Source organism: Cetorhinus maximus, chromosome 4 (genome assembly GCF_964194155.1).
Source record: "Cetorhinus maximus chromosome 4, sCetMax3.hap1.1, whole genome shotgun sequence".
Classification (NCBI taxonomy): Eukaryota; Metazoa; Chordata; class Chondrichthyes; order Lamniformes; family Cetorhinidae; genus Cetorhinus; species Cetorhinus maximus.
This window is the reverse complement of record NC_135882.1, coordinates 43,126,511-43,146,457: the sequence shown is the minus strand read 5'-3', so window position 1 is coordinate 43,146,457 and position 19,947 is coordinate 43,126,511. Positions and strand designations below refer to the sequence as shown.

The 19,947-nt window shown below is 44.6% G+C and overlaps 1 protein-coding gene across 1 annotated transcript in view; it reads left to right on the top strand.

Moving 5' to 3' along the window:
* The first annotated feature begins 11,996 nt into the window (after positions 1-11,996).
* The window catches only part of LOC144679584 (cAMP-regulated phosphoprotein 21-like), a 463,756-nt gene continuing 455,805 nt past the window's right edge, over positions 11,997-19,947 (top strand). The window contains exon 1 of the mRNA XM_078540103.1: positions 11,997-12,048. The gene's annotated coding sequence lies outside the window, so the exon portion shown is untranslated. The remainder of the gene's footprint in view (positions 12,049-19,947) is intronic.

Below are 19,947 nucleotides of genomic sequence, written 5' to 3'. Positions count from 1 at the left end.
CAGCTGCGCTTTTAAATTGTGCCACTGCCTTGGTGAACTCTGCATGTGTGAAATACACCCTGCCCTGGTGGAAATGGTGGGTGTTGGATATGGGAGATGTGACTTCCAGATTCGTGGCTCCAGCACCATCTTGGCTAAGCGGCAGAGCCCTTTGGTCTCCATGAAACATTGGACCTCATGTCCAATTGTTTAAAGTTGTGGACCAACAGAATTATTCAAAAGTTTGATACAAATTTTAGGAAATGATTTCTGAACTGTAATTCACTTAATTCCTTGAAATAATTTACATTTTCTCCTACTAAATACAATTTTCTATGCATTTTGAATTTCTATTGCATCCTGTTCAGTTTGCAAACATGCTGCTATTGTTTCTCCTTTTCATCAGCAGCTACTAGTGCTTTGCCCTATGCTGTAGCTGTTGTTTCTTCTTGTCAGCTTCATGCTTAAATAAATCTAACAGATTTTTATTTGTCTCCAGTTTGTGCACTTAAGTTGGAATGCACTTTTGGACTGTAGCTCACATTGTGCTGACTCAGTCTCTGGCATTGTGCTCTGGCATTTTATTTTTATATCTGTGCAATTGCAACACCAATTAGACGAATGTCAATATTCACAGTCAATCTGTAAACTGATCTCGTATTTTTACTGATGCCCTGCTCTGAGCATGACACATGGATTTAGCAATTACCCTACTTTTCAGTAATCTGCAAACAGGAATAACCAAGGTTTCATATTGCAATGCCGCTCTTCGAATTGGCAGAATATCAGGTATCCATGCCTTTTTCACAATAAAATATTTATCAGTTCAATTACTTGGAAAATGAAGCATTAAAAGAATTTTCTAGATATAAAGGGCACAAATTTAAAAACATCTGTAATTGGTAACTAAAAGGATAATTTTCTGAACTATTATGAAAACCGTAAAGGAACAGTGTCTCTGATTGGACATAATATACCTGACTGGCCACAGTGTCCAATAGGTGTATATCCTGATGTATAAAATCCTGTATTGAGGAGCGTCTTCTCTCTGACTCCAGAATCCAGAGATGGACTGCATCAAAACTACCGGATTTAGCATGTAACACAACAGTGTTATCCTTCCTGGGGGTTCTCAACTGAGGCTTTGTCTCCAGTAGAAGTAAATGTTTGTGCAAGCTGGTAGCTTAGTGGATGGGCTTCCTGAAGGTGGTACTCAATAACTATCTTTGAATGAGTTTGCTGCTGATGTTTGGTGATGGTCTGTGGATGGGTTTCCAAAAGGAAACACTCGGTGACGGCCTAAATGATAAAATGTATTGTAACAAAAACAAAGTTTGACACTGGATAGTTTGTACATGTTCTATATCTTCTAATAGTTTTTCCTTAAGCAGATTACCCCACTTCTAATGTTGTAGAAGCATTAGGGCTCTTGGATTGAGTCGCTTGGGGCTAATGAGTATTTTGTTTGGTAGTAATATTAGAATTTCTGTAGCATCCTCACTATATTACCTGTCGATCGAAAGGCAGCAATTCTAGATTGATTTTATTTAGGCTAAAGCTATTGATTAAATGTATTTATAATTAGATGATTTAAGGAAGTAAAGACATTAGGCAGAGGCTCTATAGTACAACTAGAGTACACAAAAGATGAGCCTACAGTTATAGGTAACTACATTATTGAATTTCTATGAAAAGACATGGTAGTGGTTTCATGTTACATCACAGGATTTCAGCACATGATGTGGTTTGTAACTAGTGTGCCATGAGAGCCTGGCACTTCAGTGCAGTACCGAAGGAGCACTACACTGCCAGAAGTGATGCTTTTGGATGGGATGTTGAACTGAGAGTCCGTCTGTTTGTTTGGGTGGACATGAAAATCCTATTAAGTTTTCTCAAAGAAGAGCAGGGAATTCTTCTGATGTCCTGCCTAACATTCATTCCCCAATGAACATCAAAAAGGATGAATTGGTCAGATATCTCTTTTCTCTCTCTGAGATCTTACTATGAGCAAATTGGCTGCGGTGTTTACCCACATAAGAACAGTGACTGCACTTTGAAAGAAGTCTGTTTGTTGTGAAGTGCTTGGAATATCCTGAAAGGCACCGTGTAAATGCAAGATTCTTTTTTCTTTTCTTTCTCTCTTCAAACTCAGGTAACGAGGTCAATTGAGTTGAACAGTTGAAATCACAAAACACACAGCTATGTATTGAGAGGCCAGATTCAAATGACATACACCATTTCCAAACCCCATTTGTGATTGGGATGCGACTGCTCACTAAATCCTTATATTGACATTTTTAGCATTTTGTTGACAACAGAATAAACCTTATAAAACTATTCAACATGGAAGGAGGCCATTTGGTCCATCATGCTGGCTACTTTGTGTATTTATTTTAACTCATTCTTGAGTTCTGTTTTTAAAATATTTACATATAATTATTTTTTTCTCATAACTATTAAACATCAGCAAAAACAACTAGCATTGACGTAGTACTTTAACCTAGTAAAATGTTCCAAAGTGCTTCACAGGACCATTATCAAAACAACGTAACTCATACCCACTATACACAGAAACTCATCGGGAGAAACAGGCATTTGCCTGAGAATTGTATATTGTGCCCAAATTATTCCTGAACAGCCTCTTTTATTTCTAATGTAATTGTAAAGTTTTTGTGTTGAATTTGATAAACTTTGCAAGCTTTTTTCAAACTCCCCTTTGTAGATCTTACTGTTTGTTTTGTTATCCTTCGCTGCTCTTTGTATCTTTCCCATTCACCAAGATCTGTGCTATTTCTGCATGCTTTCTCTTTTAGATACACATTGTCTCTTATCTCTTTAGTTATCCATGGTTTTTATTGACACATCGAACTCTTGTCCCTTAGGGTTATAAACTGGTTCTGTATTACATTAAATTCTTTTTTGAACCCCTCCCACTGATTGCTTGCGCTTTAACCATTAAAATATTTGCCCACTTTACTGTGGGCTGTCTCTGTCTCAGCACTCTGAAGTCAGTCTTTTTAAATCTATAATTTTTGTAATTGTTTCACCTATCTCCCTTTCAAATATTATGTGGAACTCAATGAACTCAATCATATTATGATTGCTATTGGCTCATTGTCCATTGGAAATAGTTTATTCTTATCTACCTGATCATGCCTTCTCTAAATGAATATTTCTATTAGATATCCTCTCACCCTTCTTTGTTCCAATGAGAAAAGCCCCAATTTATGTAATGTTTCCTCATCAATAAAATCTTTCACCCTGGTGTTGCCTTAGTGAATATCTTGTGCACAGTCTTCATGTGCACTTTCAACACTTAGGCTTAACTGTCGTTTGGTTTTTATACCAGATACCTGGGGCTGGATTTCCATGGTGGCAGAAAGGTCGAGTTGGGATGCTCCCGTAGACCCGTCTCCTTTCAAAGGGCCCCTTCCTGCCATATTTCCATTCTGGAGAGGCTGCGTGGGATGGAGTCAGGCCTGCCACCTCCGATGGCAGTTTGGAGGTGGCTACGAAGGCAGGCGAGTGTCAACATGGGCTAGTTAGAAGGCCTGCCTCGATTCCCTGGGACGTCGGTCCAGTTGTGTTAAAGGCTGTTATGCTTCTAGCCCTCATCCCTTACTCCCCGCCATGACCCCTGATATTTTCCATACCCCATCATTTCCCCTATGCCACTCCCATACCCCCCTCCGTGCCCCCTCATTGCCATGCCATACAGTCATAGAGTCATAGAGGTCTGCAGAACAGAAAAAGGCCCTTCGGCCCATTGAGGCTGCGCAGGTCAAACATGTACCTAACTATTCTAATCCCATTTTCCGGCACTAGGCCCATAGCCTTGTATGTCATGGCATCGCAAGTGCACATCCAAATACTTCTTAAATGTTATGAGGGTTTCTGCCTCTACTAGCCTTTCAGGCAGTGAGTCCTAGATTCCCACCACCCTCTGGGTGAAAAAATTCTTCCTCACATCCCCTCTAAACCTCCTGCCGCTTACCTTAAATCTACACCCACTGGTTATTGATCCCTCCACCATGGGGAAAAGTTCCTTCCTGTCTACCCTATCTATGCCCCTCATAATTTTATACACCTCAATCATGTCGCCCCTCAATCTCCTCTGCTCCAGGGAAAATAACCCCAGTCTATCCAATCTCTCCTCATAACTAAAACTCTCCAGCCTAGGCAACATCCTGGTTAATCTCCTCTGCACTCTCTCTAGTGCAATCACATCCTTCCTATAATGCGGATTCCAGAACTGCACGCAATACTTTAGCTGTGGCCTAACCAGCATTTTATACAGTTCCAGCATAAACTCCCTGCTTTTATATTCTATGCCTCAGCTAATAAAGGCAAGTTTCCCATGTGCCTACTTAACCACATTATCTACCTGTCCCGCTAACTTAAGGGACCGGTGGATATGTACACCAAGGTCCCTCTGATCCTCGCTACTTCCCAGGATCCTACCATTCATCGTGTATTCCTGTGCCTTGTTTCTCCTGCCCAAGTGCATCACCTCACACTTATCTGGATTAAATTCCATTTGCCACTGATCAGCCCATCTGACCAGCCTGTCTATATCCTCCTGTAATCTAAGGCTATCCTCTTCACTATTTACCACCTCACCAATTTTCGTGTCATCCATGAACTTACTGATCAACCCTTCTACATTCAAGTCTAAGTTGTTTACATATACCACAAACAGAAAAGTACCCAACACCGATCCCTGTGGAAGCACACTGGACACAGGCGTCCAGTCACAAAAACACCCCTCGACCATCACCCTCTGCTTCCTGCCACTCAGCCAATTCTGGATCCAATTTGCCAAATTGCCTTGGATCCCATGGGCTCTTACCTTCATTATCAGCCTCCCATGCGGGACCTTATCAAAAGCCTTGTTGAAGTCCAAGTAGACTACGTCAACTGCATTGCCCTCATCTACACACCTGGTCACTGCTTCGAAAGATTCAATCAAATTGGTCAGACATGACCTCCCCTTAACAAAACCATGCTGACTGTCCTTGATTAATCCCTGCCTCTCCAAGTGTAGATTAATTCTGTCCCTCAGAACTACTTCCAATAGTTTCCCCACCACTGAGGTTAGACTGACTGGCCTGTAGTTCCCTGGTTTATCCCTTCCTCCCTTCTCGAATAACGGTACCACATTGGCTGTCCTCCAGTCCTCGGCACCTCCCCTGTGGCCAAAGAGGTATTGAAAATTATTGCCAGCGCCCCTGCTATCTCCTCCCTTGCCTCACTCAACAGCCTGGGATACATTTCTTCTGGGCCTGGAGATTTATCTACTTTTAAGTCTGCCAGACCACTTAGAACCTCTTCCCTTTCTATGCTAATTTCTTTAATTATATCACAGTCCTTCTGCCTGATTTCCAATGCCACATTGTGCCTCTCACTTGTGAACACTGACACAAAGTATTCATTTCAAACCCAACTACGTCTTCCGGCTCCATACACAAATTACCACTATAGCCCTTAATGGGCCCTACTCTTTCCCTAGTTATCCTCTTACCCTAAATGTACTTGTAAAATAACTTTGGATTTTCCTTTATTTTACCTGCCAATGTTTTTTCATGCCCTCTTTTTGCTCTCCTAATTTCTTTTTTAAGTTCCCCCTACACATTCTATACTCCTCCAGGGCTTCCCCTGTTTTGAGCCCTCGATATCTGCCATAAGCCTCCCTTTTTCTCTTTATCCAATCCTGTATATCCCTCGATATCCAGGGTTCCCTGGATTTGTGGGTCCCACCCTTTGCCTTTGTTGGCCCTTTGTTGTACTCTTCTTCTTGAATGAGTCCCACTGCTCTGACATAGATTTACCTAAAAGTAGCTGCTCCCATTCCACTCTGGCCAAATCGTATCTGATCTTATTAAAATCAGCCTTCCCACAATTTAGAACTCTGATTCCTGGCCCATCCTTGTCCTTTTCCATAACATCTAACGGAGTTATGATCATTATCTGCAAAATGCTCCCCCACTGATACCTCTACCATTTGCCTGGCTTCATTCCCTAAAATTAAGTCCAGGACCTTGTAGGACCTTCTACATACTGGTTTAAAATGCTCTCCTGGGTGCATTTTAAGAATTCTGCTCTCTCTAAACCTATCACACTATGACTAACCCAGTTACTGTTGGGGAAGTTGAAATCCCCCACTATTACGACCCTATTATTTTTACACTTCTCTGAAATTTACCTACATATCTGCTCTTCTATTTCTCTCTGACTGTTTGGGGGCCTATAGTACACTCCCAGCAATGTGATTGCTCCTTTTTTGTTTTTCAGTTCTACCCATATGGCTTCATTTGAGGAGCCTTCTAATATGTCATCCCTTCTTACTGCTGTAATTGATTCCTTGATCGATATTACAATACCCCCTCCCCATTTACCTCCTTCCCTGTCTCGCCTAAAGAACCTATATCCTGGAGTATTGAGCTGCCAATCCTGCCCCTCTCTCAACCATGTCTCTGTGACAGCAATTACATCATAATTCCATGTGTTAATTTGTGCCCTCAACTCATCTGCCTTATTTGTCAGACTCCTTGCCTTAAAATAAATACCATCCAACCTTGTCAAACTCCCTTGTGCCTTAACTGGCCTATAATTTATATGCCTTCCAGACTGACTTGCTCTCTCTTCTAATTTTGGCTGTGCATCTCCTCCTGCTGAACCTTCTCTCAGGGTCCCTTCCCCCTGCCAAGTTAGTTTAAACCCTCCCCAACAGCACAAGCAAACCTTCCTGCAAGGGTGTTAGTCCCATTCTGGTTCAAGTGCAACCCGTCCGCCTTGTACAGGTCCCACCGCCCCCAGAAACAGTCCCAATGTCCCAGAAACCTAAAGCCCTTCCTCCTGCACCATCTGTCCAGCCACACATTCATCTGGACTAACCTCCAATTTCTATACTCACTAGCGCGTGGCACCGGAAGTAATCCAGAGATTACTACCTTTGAGGTCCTGTTTTTAAATCTGTTTCCTAGCTCCCTAAATTCTGCTTGCAGGACATCATCCCTCTTTCTACCTATGTTGTTGGTACCAATATGTATCACGATCTCCGTCTGTTTGCCCTCCCCCTTTAGAATGCCCTGCAGCCAGTGGCTGTTCAGTGACATCCTTGACCCTGGCACCAGGGAAGCAACCTACCATCCTGGAGTCCCGCCTACGGCCACAGAAATGTCTGTCTGTTCTCCTTACTATCGAGTCTCCTACCACTATTGCTCTTCCTCTCTTTTTCCACCCCCCTGTGCAGCTGAGCCACTCACAGTGCCATGAGCGTGGCTGCACTCCCCAGAGGAACTGTCACTCTCACTCTCTCCAACACAGAAAAATGGTTCTTGAGCAAGATGCATCCTGGGGATTTCCTGACTACCTGCCCAACACCTTTCTTCTGACTGATGGTCACCCATTCCCTCTCTGTCTGCACTTCCATAAGCTGTGGGGTGACCACGTCTAAAAACATGCTATCCGCGAAACTCTCAGCCTCACGGATGCACCTCAGTGCCTCCAGCTACTGCTCAAGCTCCGAAACTTCCCCTCGTATCCCTCTGTCTCCCCATTCCTCCTCATATATCCTCAGATCCTCCACGTCCCCTCATATCCCCATGCCCTCTCCATGCTCCCTCATATCACCTATATCCTCTCATACCCCCATGTTCCCTCATATCTCCCATGCCTTCTACATGCTGCCTCATGTGCCCATTCCCCCTTCATATCCTCTCATATTCCTTATGCCCCCTTGTATCTCCAGGCCCTCTCCAGGCCCCCTCATATCTCCATGCCCTATCCATGTTCTTCATATTTGATATTCCCTCCATGCCCCCTCATATTCCCATGCCTCCTCCATGTCCCCATGTATCCTCTATAGCCACTCACCCAGTATCCAGTCCTCAGGAGTATGTGGAGATGAAAAATAATAAATTTCTAATAATCTAATAGAGCTCTCAATCAAACACACTTGATACTGAAAAAACTCTAATTCATGAAACTCATTCAAAAAACATGCTAATCAAAAGACAGCTAATCCTTAAGTAACTCCTTAAAACTACCAATCAAAATGTCTATACAGCGCTCTGCTGAGAAAAGTGGTTCTGGACCTTTTGAAACTCAGTTAAGCATTCATCATGGGCTCAGCTATAATAACAAAGCTAGTGAAATCTAAACAATAGAGTCATTGAAATTTCAAAAAGCAGAAGCTTTCTTTCCTATGCTACACTAGATGGCTTGTAAATCGCTGCACTGCAGGAGCGGGTGTCTTCTTTTTACTCTAAGTGAAAGCTATAGATTTTTTGTTTCAATTTTAAAGGACTGGGGAATTAAATCATTTCAGATAATGACAATTAAACAAACCTTAAATCCGCCCTTCACAAGCATTTGCACACCCTCCATAAAATTGTGGTTTCCACGCTGAGGGCTAAGGCCATTGGAGCAACAAAATTTGAGTGTATTTGAATTCAGCAGTCAAATCAAATACCCCAATAAGTTTGGGTTCCCTGCCTGTGTGATTCAAGCCCTGTCCCTTCCCTGCTACCAAAACTGGGATCTGTCTGGAAGTGGAGGTGGAACTTCCACATCTGTGTTTCGTCCGTCATTTTTAAAGGTCTCCCAAGTCATGCTGACTCAGCAAAAACCTGAGCCTTGATTTTAAAATTGAAAAAAACAGAAAATTCAGCAATTGGGTATTGGAACTCCATGATACCACCTACAGTGCTATGGTTTGGCTTTTGAAAATAAGATGGACGCCACAGGGTTATGTGATGGTATTCTAAGATGTATCCTGTGGGTCTGTTATGTGATGGTATTCTAAGATGCATCCTGTGGTCTGTTAGTCAATAAGCATCGTCAAGTCTTCTGAAATGGTGCTCTTCCTGTTTCAAACAAGGCCTACAAAAGGACAATTTATTACCCCATAGTGATAAAGAGATTGTATTAAACTCTTCTACAGTTAAGACATATGCTGTTAAGGCTAATATGTGCAGGTTATGAAATGGCTATGTTCACAATGTGCTGTAAATTGTGTTTTTAAAAGCTATTGTTCTTGAGCACTCACTTTGGTGGAGAAAAATGCAGCTGATTTATGACATTGCCATTTTGATAAACTTTATTAGATCTATGTAATTTTACTTTCTGTAGCATTGGATAATATGGGAAGCTGGTCTACCTTTAGTGTTGGGCGACCAGCTTTCTCCTGTGATTGGCATTTTGTTGTTCTGGTTTGACATGGAGAATTTCTTGGGATCAGACCTGATGAAGCTGCTGAATTATATCCCTTCTCTTATTTTATTATTGAAGTATAGTTAGTGGACCATAGCAAGATCCACTGTTATCAGTAGGTGTTTGAAAGTTAGTGGGAAGTATATTTAAATATTTTCCATAGGGCATGATGATCTAGTGATATTCATGGGGTCCAATAAAGCTAGAAAAAAAACTGATCCCTTCCCTTCTTAGAAATTTATAGTTAGATATGATTTCATTTAAATATTACAGCCTAGATTTTAACTCTTGGCAACAGTTGCATGGTTTGGGACAGAGGTGGTGTGGAAAACTCCCTTGCCCTCTGGATCTATTGGCAAGTGCTATTTGGCCATCCAGATTTTAGGTGACAGGAGGCTACTGTTGGGGACCCAGAGAAAACAGTTCCCAGCAGCCAGGGAGTTAGGTAGGGTGGTCTGGAGGGAACCATGAAATGGAGAGGGAAGGGAAGCCTGAGCAGGAGAGGCCCAAGGTTTATCTTTTGGGCTTGGAGCTCCTATGCACACGAGAATAGGGAGGTAATGGTGTAGCAGTATTGTTGCTGGACTAGCAATCCAGAGCCCCAGGATAATGTTCTATGGACCTGGGCTCAAATACTGCTGCAGCATAAGGTGGAATTTGAATTCAATAAAAATCTGGAATTAAAAATCTAATGATAACTATGAAACCATTGTTGATTATTGTAAAACCCCATCTGGTTCACTGATGTCCTTTCTTTAGGGAAGGAAACCTGCTGTCTGGTCTGGCCTACATGTGACTCCAGACCCACAGCAATGTGGTTGGCTCTTAAATGCCCTCTGAATAAGGGCAGTTAGGGATGGGCAATAAATGCTGGCCTAGCCAGTGACCCGCATGAATGAATAAAAAATAAATAAACTTAATTTCTAGGTCACTTCTGGCTCTGGATCCACTCACCGGCAGGTCCTATTGGCAAATCTTGTACTGGGTGAAATTGCTGCAGTTCTTAATTAAAATTCCTTTGGGGTCATAATTGCATCACCAGACTCCATGAGGCCTTAGGGTACTTCAGCTATCTCCAAAAAGTGTGAGGTTAAATGGCAGCAAGTAATCTGCAGGGGTTAAGCATTGAACCACTGCCCCATTCCTTTCAGTCAAGCAGGATTCAAATTGGGATGCATGTAACTAAGATCCAGAAAGAGGGATATGGAGAATCACAATAACCTGCGCTGTGGGCGTCCCACAGAGAATACGTAATTGTGTCCTGTTTCATGTGGTATGTTTTAAATAAAAGTTTTACTTTGAGAATTGAAATTATTTTTCCTTCTTCTGAAGGTCTCATTATTGACAATCCAAGATGTTCAAATGTTTGTAGCCCCTTTCTTGTTCTCAGAAAGTAGGTGTCAGTTGATTCCTCTAAAATATGTAATCTCATTATTTGGAAAGCTTGATAGTTTTGTGGGGAATATAAATCCACATTTTAACATGATTTAGGATTGGTTCACCTGCAACAAAATATGGTTTGCATTTGAACTTATCATTACTAAACTGCAGCAAACTGAAAACTGTGCTTTGGGAACAAGTTTTAATGCAACTATGAAAGTACTTAATTTTTGTACCAATTTTCCTTAAATAACAGGGTATGAAGTTGTTACATTAGTGTATTATACTTTGTACTGTAAGTTACAGAAGCTGCTACTAATCCATAGTGTGCAAAATTCTCAAGAACACAAAGTGAACACATTGGAGTTTTGTTTAAGCACACAGCTAAGACAGCCTAGAGATAGCCAGAACTGTTCCACTTCAGTACTTCAATGTGATTGGTTAGCGGTAGTCAAATGGTCGATTGTCAGTGTATGTCTCTGAACAGGTGCTGGTGCAGCATTGCACTTGGTATCTGGCATACCCCCGTGTCGCCAGTTTGGCATGGTCCACACTATTATATCAGGAAGGATCTGTATCTCTGTTAGTTTGTAAACTTCATATGTATTTGTCTATGAGGTGAGTAATGTTTTAAAGCTGATATCTGAGTTTGTATTTAATTATGGGTGGAGGTATTGGACCGGCAGTCATGTTAAATGAGATTATTGCAAATGGTTTAAAGGGAGTATAAACCTTATTGGAGCCCCATGTTGTCATCTTGGAAGTCTGATCTCTGGAAATGTTCAGTAATAGTATCCAAGATCAGTGACTTGGAAAGAGAATATGTGGATATCTGTGTACCAGTGCGATCACTGCCAGTGGCGTATAGACTGTTTGTACATATGTGTGTACTGAAGCTGATCTGTTAAAAAAGCTGAAATATTTGATGGTGAATATGCTCCAAAAATGAAACAAAACATCTAAACTCACTAAGTGACTTTTTGATTGTTCTTGTCAAATAGTTCTAAGGATTTGTTTCTTTTTTTTTGATCACTGTAATTTTCTTCAACTTTAGTGCCAGGGAAGTGGTGTGCGAGGGTAACATTGCTCAGGACAACCCTTTCCCTAGCCTCATAGCCGGTACCTCTGAACAGATATCCATGAAGCCTGTGAGTGGTTTTGCTCAGAAGTACTATTGATGACTACTATTTCTCTGGAAATCTTTGTCTCAGCAGTGTAGCATTTTGTTTAGGAAAGTTATTGGCTTGGCAGGATTGACCTTGTTATATAAGTATAATCCTGAATTGTAGCGTCACACTGTATGTCAGCACTCAGTCCATTCCTGTGCTGCATAACATTCTTTCAATTCTTGGATACTAATGTATACACATTGCGGCTTAAAATGTTACTCTGCTCTGAGTCTGATTTAGATTTCATTGGCTTATAGGTTGTTTCATGTGTTCTGGTAGCATTTGGGGGAAAAAAATGTAAGATGTGGTAAGTGCAGATGTTTATTTCCTCAGTTTCGTTGTTTAATTGTGTGTGTTCAATATTCTAAATTAATGCGATGATGTATTCTTATTTTCTGTTGGTATTTGCTGTTTGGTCCTTCTTCGAGGGGTTAAGGGAAAGTTTTTGGTAACTTTTTTCTAGTGGTTTAGTGTTCTGCTGATAGAAATTACTTGCATTAATAAGGTGGTATGTGTGAAATTTCACAAATAAGCTTGAAACTAATATGTTTTGCGCCTTGGAGTGCAGAAACTAGTTTTCAGCCCAATACGTTTAATTTAAGAGCAATCCTGTGAAAATATAATTAGCAAAGAAATTGTTGATTCTGATACTAAGCTGAAAAAGTCCTTTCCACTTTACCCACAAATTTAAAAATGCTCTTTTTAATGTTTTTTTTCTTGGACAGAAGTACTGAATGTGATGAGCTGACTCAGTCTGTCCCTGTACGCTACTCAGTGCCATTTGAGGTGCTAAAGGACTGAGGCCCAATTAAAAGAGCATTTCATTTCATATAAAAAAAAACAAATCTCCGTACACAGTCATTATAATTGTACATTTTTAAATAGTATAAGGTAGAAAGCATTGCTTTTTTTATATCAAGAAAAATAGCAAGTAGAATTTTTATAGGGAGAATAGGTTAGATCCAGAGGCTGCTTTGATATTAATAGAAACTCCCTTTTACAATTGGAATATGCCAGACTAGAGTTTTAAGGTAAGTAAATAGTAATAGCTGCCTTTTCTGCTATTGCAGTTGATGCAAATCGAGAAAATATGGGGCAAATGTGCACAAATCATTAAATGTAGCAGGGCAGCTTCAGACAGCGGTTGATAAATAATAAAGCATATGGGATCCTGGGCTTTATAAATAGGGATTACAGTAGAAAATTAAGAAAATTATGATAAACATGTGTAAAACACTAATTTGGACTCAACTGGTGTATTGTGTCCGACTTTTGGCACCACACTTTAGTAAGGATGTGAAGGCATAAGAAAGGGTGCAGAAATGATTCGCGAGAATGGTTCCAGTGATGAGGAACTTCAGTTATGAGGATAGATTGGAGAAGCTGGGGCTGTCCTCCTTGGGGAAGAGAAGGTTTCAAGGAGATTTGAGAGATGTATTCAAAATTACAAGGAGTCTGGGCAGAATCAATAGAATCAATGTTCCCATTGGTGGAAAGATTGAGAATCAGGGGCACCGGTTTAAGGTTATTCGCGAAAGAAGCAACAGCGACGTGAGGAAAAACTTTATATGCGGCAAGGTTAGGGCCTGGAATGCACTGCCTGAGAATGTGGTGGAGACACATTAAATCAAGACCTTCAAAAGAGATTTGGATAATTATCCGAAAAGGAAAAAAAAATGCAGGACTACAAGGAAAATGTGGTGAAGTGGAACTAGGTGAGTTGCTCTTGCAGATAGCTGACGTGGACATGATGGGCTAAATGGCCTCCTTCTGTGCTGTAATCATTCTGTGATTCTATAAGAAGGCATTTTTCCACCTTGAAAACAAAGCCATTACTGTTACTAATATGGGAGTCATGATTAGTCAACAATGACAACGAAATCTTAAAGCCCAAGGTGCTTCACAGAGGCATTATAAAACAAAATATGATACACAGCCACATCAGGAGATAATAGGGCAGATGCCCAAAAGCTTGGTCAAAGAGGTAGGTTTTAAAGAATATCTTTAAGAAGGAAAGACAGATGGACAGGTGCAGAAGTTTTGGGATGGAATTCCAGAGTTTAGGGCCTAGGCAGCTGTAGGCACCTATGGCGGAGTCATTAAAATCCAGGTAACCAAGAGGGAAGAATTAGAGGGGCTCAGATATTTTAGAGGATTGTGGGCTGGAGGAAATTGCAGAGATAGTGAGGGGTGAGGCCAAGGAGGAATATGAAAATGAGGATGTGTATTTTAAAATTGAGATGTTGTTTAACCAGGAGCCAGTGTAGGTTAGCGAGAACAGGGGTGATAGAATGAACGGCATCTGGTGCGAGCTCGGACACGACTAGTCATTAGTAAAATGGAGTGTATTATTTTGTGTTAAGCAATCCTGTTCTACTCCCAGTCTGACAACATAAAGTTGCAAAACATTAGGATTTCCTGTTGTGTGACTTAATGTTTGCATGCAGATTTAATGAGATATAGGAACCTTAAATCTAAAACTGAAATGGTGGTAGGCCATGAAATGATGGATTCTAGGAACTAGGATTGCCAATTCAGGTTTGATGTATTCCTGCAGGTCAGCATGTGACATTGGATCATGTGACATTAATTTGCATTGCATCCAATCATGCAACATGACATCTGTCTGCAGTCTGCAAATGGTTTTGCATCATTGCCTAACAGTTTTTAATGCTATTGTGATACCTAAATAATACATGCAGTTTGAGAATGTAATCTTTGTTTCTAATTTCAAAATGCATACATTGATTCCGCGTGAGAGCAAATACTATGTGACTCACACTGGAAAATCATCTTTCAAAATTGAACAAAGAGTGCTGCATGTTAACCAGGTCGTGCAATGGTGATGCAATGCTCATTTATTTTCTGATATTTAGAGCAGGATTAACATTCTTGGCCATTACTTAATAGTTATGTGGCCATCAAACCAGTTCAGGTGCAAAATGAGTGTTTAGTGGAGTCCTGATTTCTGCTGGCATGGCTAAAGAAATCCTATATTCTACATAGAACTCACCCAGGTTAGCATTTCTATTTTAAGGGAAGTTAGGTGAACACATGAGGATTATGTTGATAGATAAAGAGAGATGGGATCAAGGCTCATGGGCAGAATTTTCCCGTTGGTGTGTGGGGGCGGGCCCCGCACGTCTGCGCAGAAAATGACGAGCGGTGATGTCAGGCGAGTGTCCCGACATTACCACACGCCATTGCGATATTTCACTGGGTGGGCTCGCAATGATGTCCAACGCGCGCCCACCATTAATTAATGGGCCAGTTAAGGCCCTTGAGGTGCCAATCAATGCCGATTTTTCAGCGCCCATAGGATCTTCGGCTCGGCGGATGGGCGTAACGGGCAGGCGGGTAGGACACATTTGTATAAGCCTCATCCACGGGCGGGATAAGAGGGCTCACTGGGGTCGTGAGAGTGCACAATCAGGCGTTTATTTCTGAAAGGTTTTGAAATTTGCCTGTGTGATCTGCAGTGCTTCAAAACACATACCAGCTGATTGGTCTGGACTTTTAACCTTCAGGTCTGCACTCTGCAGTGAGGAATCTTTTCTGGGCCTGCAGGTTTCAGGAAGCCTTCCCTTAGCCTGGGAATGGGAGCTGAACTCTCCACTGGAGGCACCTCCTCTGAGGAGGAAGGAAGGGCTAGAAGGGGGAGGAGGCCAGGAGTGCACATTCAGCCTCCAGGGGAGCCACCTTTGGGAGGACAGGTGCAGGCAAAAGGGACAGAGGGTCCAGGGGTGGTCCAAGGTGCAAGGGGCCCGAGAATATGCCACTATCCTGCTGCCAGGGTATACAGGTGGCAAAGCAGCTACCTCAATGTGTCTGAGGTGCAGTGCCGAAGGAGGCTCCGTCTCTCAAGGGAGACAGTCAACTATATCTGTCAGATGATTGGGCCTGAGATCTCCGCGAACTGTGCGGGTAGACACCCCATGCCAGTGGCTCTGAAGGTCACAGCTGCCCTCAACTTCAATGCCTCTGGCTCCTTCCAGGGGTTGGTGGGTGATCTTTGTGGTGTCTCCCAATTAGCTGTCCACACTTGTGTCAAGCTGGTTACAGACGCTCTGTTCAGGCATGAATTGACCTTCATCCACTTCCGTTGGGACCAGGCAAGTCAGGCACAGTGAGACAAAGGCTTCGCGGCCATTGCTGGCTTCCCCCGCATCCAGGATACTATAGACTGCGCACATGTGGCCATCAAGGCGCCAGCAGGTGAGCCCGGTGCCTTCATCAACAGGAAGGGCTCCCACTCCATGAATGTGTAGATTGTGTGTGACCACAGGATGCTGATTCTACAAGTCTGTGCAAGGTACCCAGGCAGCTCCCACAATGCCTACATCCTCAGACACTCCCAGTGCTGGGTCTCTTCAGTGCTCCAGCCCGGCTGGATGGATGGCTGCTGGGTGACAAGGGCTATCCCCTCAAAAGATGGCTCATGACGCCTCTCCGCCACCCAAGAACAGAGACCGAGCAGCGGTACAATAGGAGCCACACCTCCACAAGGGCTGTGGTGGAGAGAACCATCGGTCTTCTCAAGATGCGCTTCCAATGCCTGGACCGCTCAGGGGGCGCACTCCACTAACCCCCAGATCGTGTCTTGGTGATAGTGGTTGCTGCTGCACTCTCCACAATTTTGCACTGGAAAGGGAGGACACAGTAGACGATGAAGACGTAGACGCAGTGGCTGCAGCTGCACACGATGAGTCCAGCAGTGAGTCCGAGGATGAGCATGCACAGGGAAATGCTGAGGGGGTAGATGCTGACCCGAGCATACTCCAGGGAGGCAGGGACACCTTGGAGGCTTTAATCCAATGAACCTTCAGCTAGAACACCACAGATGGACCTCTGGGACAAGCCTGGGCTTTGGGCTTGATACTCGACACCTAAGTGCCAAATCTGCCGGGTTAGGAACAGTTACTAAGGGCCTTATTAATGAAGCTGAATATCCAACCAAGCTCTCATTACAGTTTTGGAAACCATACACATGCAGAAGAAAAGAGGCACCCTCAACCATGGTGACATATCTGAATTTATTCTGTCAAGCAAACCAACTTATTCCAAAAAAAAGAGAATAGCGTTACCAAACAAAACAAATCATAAGGACCTCACCTCGGGCCAACACAAAAGCACCAGTGAAAAAGCCATGGTGTGCCGAAGGTGCCTTACGCTTTCATTTCCGGGTGCTACATTTTGGTGCTGTCCCATTGCTCAGAGTGGCATCTGAGACAGCCTGCTCAGTCTGCTGTCCTGTTGGCCTCGATGACCTTGGCGACCATCCTCTGGCCTGTGGAGCCAATGCTGGCCCCGCCTGGGAGGGACCTGTCAGTTCAACAGCTGGCAACTCCCCCATCGTCGCAGCCTCAACGGATGCTATGGTCACTGGGAGAGGGGTGGAGGAGCTGCTGCCCTCATCTGGAGCACCCTGAGAGGTGCCCACAGAGACGACAGGCAGCTGCTGCACAGATGTGAGGTCGCTTCAGACCTCCCTGCTCACCGTAGATTGATGGGCACCGAGCTGGGAAAGTTGATGCCCAAACCATCTCCCACACTGGCACTGACCAGCTGAGGTCAATGCCGATGTGAGGGCTTGCTGGTCAGAGCGCATCCCCAAGAAGCCCTGACAGGTCTCCTGGAGGAGCATCTCCACGAGAGTCGCCACTCGTTCCATGGAGGATGCATGGTGCTCGGACATGAGGCTTATTGCTTCGGCGATAGTCTGCGTAGACTCCTCCACCACGGACACCAAGCCAAGCATAGCCTCATGTATCTGCCCCAGATGCTCCCGCACACCCGGCCGCATTTCCTGTGTTTGCTGCGTTGCGGACGACTCCAGAGGCACATCATCAGGCACTGACTGAGCCTGTGCCTGTTCCCCTGCAGTCCTCCAACTGCTGATGCCATGGGCACTCTCTGTCTCTGCCAGCTCCTCCAGCGACTGTGTAGTTCCCTCACCGGGACACTATTCGATGTTCGAATTCCCACCGAGGTGCTAGTATCTGCGCTGGAGCCTCGCAGAAATGGTGTGATGCTGGTGAGACTTCAGGCCCCTCAGGTGTGAGAGGGGGCCTCTGCTGCTCCTCCTCCCGGCCCTGCTCCAATGATGCTGAAATGAGGAATAAGGACAGTGGATCAGTTAACATGGAGACAATGTCAAAGCGTATTCCTGTCTCCCGTATCAGTATGTACTCATCATTCCAAAAGCAATGGTCAAGCCATGTTGCAAAATTAAATCAATTAACATTCAGCAGAGCTATGGCTGTTGGGAGAACAATGCTGACCTCACTGCTGTAGCACCCCAGCCTCACCGACACCAGTGGACCTTGGCGCATGGCACCTCTCCAGATCCAGGGCCTCCTGCTCAAACCGGCTGAGAATGGCTAACTGCGCCTGGCCGCCAGCCCTCACACACTCTGCCGCGTTATGAGCATTCTTCTCCTGAAAATGAGAGATGAGCATTGATTAGTGAAAATTGCACATGGACTCTCTTCGCGCACGACCCACGCCAACCAGAGTGGGACATATCAGGGCTCCAGAGCCTTCTCACCCCGCTACTGCCACACACTCACACAAAGATGCTAGGCCTGCTCCACACCCCTCCACCACCCCCTGGACACACGCTGCCTATATCACATTAGGCACCACATGGTATATCCTTCCATTGCAAGAAGGCACAAGCACGTGGAGCGCAGAGCACAGCAGATGGTTCGTTGCCACGCCACCTTGAAGCTCCCCTCCCAGCCTCTCATCACCCTGACTTGGACATGTCCTGCAGCTCAAGCACAGCGCCTAGGTGCAGCTCCTCCAGGCTGCCCCCAAACCAGTCATGTGGGACTCAGTGTAACACATGCTGTGGGGGAAAAACACTTCTCTTCATCGCCCTCTCTGGCTGACCTCAGCATAGGCAGTATCTGCTTGCCCACCCAGCAAAGGACAAATGCCGTCAATGATTCAATGCAGTCCCTACACTCAGACTTGGGGGGGAGGGGGGCAGCAGGGGGGTAAGCCGACCTGCTGGGTCACATGACTAATGCCGCCATGGTACTCACCCTGCCAGAGCGCAACATGTCGTTGAAGCGCTTGCGACACTGAATCCACAGCACTGCAGGAGCTCACCACCTCCACCACCTCCTCCCAGGCATGTTTTGTCATGTGGGGGGGGCCTCCTTCTCCCATCCTGGGGAACCAGCGTCTCCCACCGTGCTGCCACCTATTCAAGGAGGGCAGCAAGGCAGCCATCCGAGAAACGAGGGGCACACTGGCCCCCCACCCTACCCTCTGGCCTGGCCTGCCCTGCAGCCCTACTTTCCAGCCTAGCCTGTCCCGCTGGGCTACCCTCTGGACTGGCCTGCACACCAGAAGCCCTCTGGTAAGCCCTTCCACTTGCCATTGTGAGCAGCCTTGCAAAGGCTGCCAGCGCTTCTGATAAACAGGCCGCCGGGTCACCATTGGACCCAGCGGACAATGCACTCCCGCCGTCGCCCACCCACTCTCGCTATCCCCAGGATTCGGGCATTACGCTGGGCGGGCCTTAATTGGCTTGCCCGCATAAAATGGCAGTGTGGACCTAATTGCGGGCGGGTCCGTGCTTGCCCATGCCTGCTCCCGCTCCACCCCCCCCCCCCCGCCAAACAGGAAATTCAGCCCCATGTGTAACGTAAACACCAACATGGACCAGTTGAGCTGAATGGCCTTTCTATGTAATTCTAATAGTTATCATTAAAACAAAAGTGACAAAGTTAACATTTTGATTTCTAAATGTGGAAAACATCATGGTGGAAAAAAAATTCCAGGTAAATTTCGACAGAATCACAGAATCACAGAATCACACAAAGTGCAGGAGGCCCTTCGGCCCATCGAGTCTGCACCGACATGTGAGAAACACCTGACCTACCTACCGAATCCCATTTACCAGCACTTGGCCCATGGCCTTGAATGTTATGACGTGCCAAGTGCTCATCCAGGTACTTTTTAAAGGATGTGAGGCAACCCGCCTCCACCACCCTCCCAGGCAGACCGTCACCACCCTCTGGGTAAAAAAGTTTTTCCTCACATCCCCCCTAAACCTCCTGTCCCTCACCTTGAACTTATGCCCCCTTGTGACTGATCCTTCAACTAAGGGGAACAGCTGCTCCCTATCCACCCTGTCCATGCTCCTCATAATCTTGTACACCTCAATCAGGTCACCCCTCAGTCTTCTCTGCTC